Raw genomic sequence first — 4,754 nt, forward strand, 5'->3', positions numbered from 1 at the left:
TTTGGTTAAAATTCAGTTTAAAGAAGCCGATGGCTGAACCATAAATTCAGATGGGAAACTGGGCCTCTTTTCTTTCGGTATCTTTTTGGGGGGGTTTTAGAAGAATACAAAATAGTCTTACTTTTATTTTTTCTTCTGCGTTTTGGGCTTCTGTCGCATTGATTTACAAAATAGTCTTACTTTTAATTTTTCTTCTGCGTTTTGGGCTTCTGTCGCATTGATTTTATTGTGACTACATTTAAAATTGGCGTTCTTTGATTTCTGTTGGTGGCCATGTTTGGTGGACTGAGGATACAACTCTTGACGTCAAATCTTGCATCCTCAAGATCAGTGTGGATGAGGGAGAGTCCGTCTGAGGGATCATCATGCTCTCTTTATCACAATACTGATCAGGAATGCTTGGAAATCTGGTACCTGTAACCTTGCTTTGCACTGTGCAACCTCTTAGTCTTCCCTGCCTGGTTTCCTAACACAAAAAATTTTCTTATTTCTAATTAGGTCACTCCCTCTCAGTTTTAGCCGGTCCATGTTGCGACCTTGCCTACTAGTATGTATTCTGACACTTTTTTAATACTTTAACGTGGTGGGCTGCATCAACTTGAGCTAAAGAAAATTTGGTTAGATTGTTAGATTTAACATGTAGGGCCTACCAGTATGCTTTTGTAAAGTTGTAAGATCTCCAGACAGGCTGTGATATAGGTTAAAGTCGTTTATTACATACCTACACACATCACACAGATTTATCATCTTACATTACATGGCGTAGGCCTAACCTGAAGGGCGCTATACCAGCAAGCAAATAACACTAAAATAAATCGAACATTTATTGCAGTTAAGTATGAACTGAACCCAAAACGAAGCGTGAGCAAGTATCATGTGCCGGTGAATGATTTGTTGTAACGCTACACTTTCATGAGACACACTTATAGCTCGAATTCAGCTTGAATTATGAAAATACGGCCACCAACTGAGAAATTTTCAGTTTTCTTTAATAGCTGAAGAACAAGCTTACTACAGATAATCGACACAAGTTAGAGTAAAAATAAAGTAACAAAGTTTGCCATCTCCAAGCCATCGGTGAATTCACTTTACAAGTGGCATAATCGGGTTGAAATGGCTTGAGTTTTTGGACAATATCTACCCAGTGGTGATAATAGAAAATGGTCTAAAAAGAGGAAAATCCTCGTCACCCCACAAACATGAACCAAACCACCACCCCCCCCCCCCGAATATAACTTTGGTCTTACCTATGAGGAACTGTAGGAGGGTATACAGGAAGGGATACTGGTTGGGGAAGCTGCTTCAACAAAGCTTCTGCTTCTTGCTGGGAGGCTGGGGTGGCCTCTTGTGCTGGATGGACTTGGGTTTAGCTTTAGAGCTGGGCTGCTTGGCTGCCTTCAAAGTGCTTTCCTCACAGCCTTTTCTCTGAGATGCTTGGTGCTACATTTTGTTTGCATTTTCTGGATCCTAAAATCCAGGTCCATTTTTGCTTGAATGGCCTTTTGTTTTGCCAGCTCTTATTGTTTTTTGTATTTGACTGGAGCTAACCTGACTGATCTTATCAAACTGCAATCAATAGGTTGATACAGTTTGTCCCTCCTCTTGAAGCAGGCTACTGCTGATGTATTCTTGCTTTCAAGGCATACTTCACAGTTAGAACTGAAGAAATTATTGCCACATCCAGACTTGCAGATTTGTTTTTCATTACTACATCCTTCATGTAATGTAAGAAAATGAGGATTCTACCAGTGGCCCATGAAAAATAGTGAGAGAGGTTTTGGCCAGCTTTCGAAGGACAGGGAATTTTTCTTGACTTGCCCACCACACATCAACCCTCTGTCCAGATAAATGTTTCCCAGCTATGGTAAAGTCTTTTATCTCTATTAAAATTTTCTCCTGATCCTCTGGTGTTAAGTAATGGTCAAACTTTTCAGTTAGTTGCATGAGGCCCTTGGTGACAACAGAGAGGTTCTGTATCAGGGAAGTAGTGAGGGGAAATGCCTTCTGAAGGTGCTTGGCAGAAAGACTGTAGGATTTGTTGACGAGAATGAGACAATCTGTTTTCTCTTTTGCCTACTATGCAGTACTCAAGGTCAAGGTGATTCTCCACCCAATCTACATCGATAGATGCCTGTTTCTTAGGGGAAATGTTTGTCTTCTCAGCTTTCATAAAGCATGCCAAGAATGTTTTTGTCACTGACACTTGGTGGTCTTGAAGATAAGGTGAATCAGTGGTTCCTGGCTTTGAAACTTTAAGACATAATCCTTCATGATGGGTACGACTGAAGCATAAAAACTCATTACCATCAAGTTCCAGTTGTTTCTTTCAAAGAGTCTTTCTTTGATCCTCTCCCTTCTGGCCTTGCCGTCTTTTGTCATGGTCTTTGCCTTTTCTCTCAAAAGATGAAGACTGTCGTAAGTCCTGCTCTTAGCTTTAGGATTGGCTAATCTGGTTGTTGTAAATATATGTATGTCGCGTTTGATCTAAACGTCTGTCACAGTTGCTGAATAATACAGCCTTAACGTATCATACAGCCTTAGCATGAGAATAGCCAAGTGATATGCAGAAAGCCAGTGGTGAGAAATAAAACGGCTGGGCACGATGAACTTAATTCAGAAAATAGAACAGAGCTCTGACATTAAAGCTTTTGACTAAGAGGAATACTGAAGAAAGTCAGAATGGAGGTCAATGAAAAGGAGCTTATCCCTGAAGTTGAATGGCTCACAAAATTTTTTGCAAGCTTTGTGGACATGATGGTATGAGTCGCCGTCAATATCTAGGAGATGAGGGGCATTCTCCCGCAGCCTTGTCTCAAATCCTGATTTAGATCCACTCTTGATCTAACACGAGTCCATCAAGCAGGATTGTAGATTTGTCCATGGAATGGAGTTCACATCAATCAATTCCTTAACAGCCTCAAAAATACTAAGAGCATCACACCTAATAAGTTCAACTGAGTCAAAATGTTGTTATGATCTCCTGTTTCACTGAGCTGACATAGCTGACAAGCACAGAAAGTAGGCCTACCTTGCGATTGTTGTTCGCAGCAGTGGCTTCGTCAATGTTCATAGAAAAGGGACAATGCCCTAAGTTTTTCACTAAACTATCTTTAAAAAAGTCACTCACACCATATTTCAACTTGTATACTGCACTACACCGATCTTGTCTAATATGGCCTAGAGCCTTCGGGTCGGAAGCAAATTCTTTAATAAGATCCACAAGCTTAGACACCACATTAAAGGCAAAGGAAGTGTTTTGTTCCGCCATAAATGAAACAATCATGGCCTCAAGGTTGGTGGTCCTATCACTCAATGGTACGGCTCGTTTTTGTTCATGTACGGGGGATGGAAGAGGGGCAGGGCTGGTGGTCGAGCTGTTGGATGTAGCAAATGCAGATTGATCTAAAAGGATCAGACTCCTTTTTCTTTTTAATTTTACTGAAAAGGGGAAACAATGCTGGTTTTGTGGCTTTACCAAAGTCAGCACCAAGAGTGTAATTGCTTTGTCAATTGTCGACCTCACTAACCTGTTTACTAGATTTCAGGGGCATCAAGATTGCGTCCTTACCTCAGCTGGCATAGTAGTTTATCAAGTGATCTCAATACTTGCACAGTGCTTTTCCTGGTATATCCACTTTCACAACTGAATCACCAAATGAAATGCTAGTCTCTCCTTTCTTTGTCTTCAACACAACCTTTTGATCTAACAAAATTTGTTTTTTTGTCTTTTTGTTAACTTCCTTCACACAAACACTTTCTGCTTTTTTGACTATTCCTTCATTTTGAATATTTTGATAGAATTTAATTACATTTGGAGCCAAGATGAATAAAACGATGGTTTAAACTTAATAAACAGAATACAACGCGAATGGTCGTCTCAGAAATCTGAACAGTCGTAAAGCATGAGAATGGAATGGATTAATGAAAGAATCAGGCCAAATCCCGCTCAATGCAAAACATCCGGCCCGGGTATTGTTAATGTAAAGTTTCGTATTCAGAAGGTTTAGTTCCTGGCCCAGTGTCTCATAGAATTATTCTATCGCATCGGGCAGAGTTTCAACGGGTTGGTTTGGGCTACCATCTGTTGTCGACAGAAGCTCATGAGATTTTTCTGCTGGGTCGGAATCACAGAAAAGCGGAGTAAATGTTTCAAAAAAGAGGAAAATTTCTGGCAGAAGGAAAAAAGCAGATTTCCGCCAATTATTGACAGAAAATTATCACCACTCACCACACCTATGTCTACCTCATGTCGGTTCACATTGAGGAGTATGCAAAAGATTGGTTGGACATGTTCTTTTTTTTTTATTACGTAGAACAGATTGAATTAAAAGAAGAAAAATATCATGAAGGATGAAACATAGGTCATAGATGAGAATGGACTTTAGACTTTAAAAGTCTTGTTATTAAGAGAATATGCAAGATTTGCGATGCACCTTTCTTGCAGCACTTTATATATAATATATACAATACATATGATTGTTTTGGTTTAAAAAAACAAGACTTTCTTGTGCCACTGGGTGTTTGGAAATTGTCTCCAAGACTGGATATGTATTAAAGTATTTAAAGGTTCTCTGTGTAAAACGAGTTTGGTTTTTTAATTGTGTGATTTTGGTGTATATAATAATATATGCTCTTGGATTTTGCATTTTAATTATGTATACATTTCTTGTTTTGGAAAGATCAGGGAAACGTAGCTTTTTTGAGAGCATACGAGCAAAGGAATGAATGGAGAACCATAATCGCTGATGTCTGTC

This window comes from Aplysia californica, unplaced genomic scaffold (assembly GCF_000002075.1).
Source record: "Aplysia californica isolate F4 #8 unplaced genomic scaffold, AplCal3.0 scaffold00138, whole genome shotgun sequence".
NCBI classification, from domain to species: Eukaryota; Metazoa; Mollusca; class Gastropoda; order Aplysiida; family Aplysiidae; genus Aplysia; species Aplysia californica.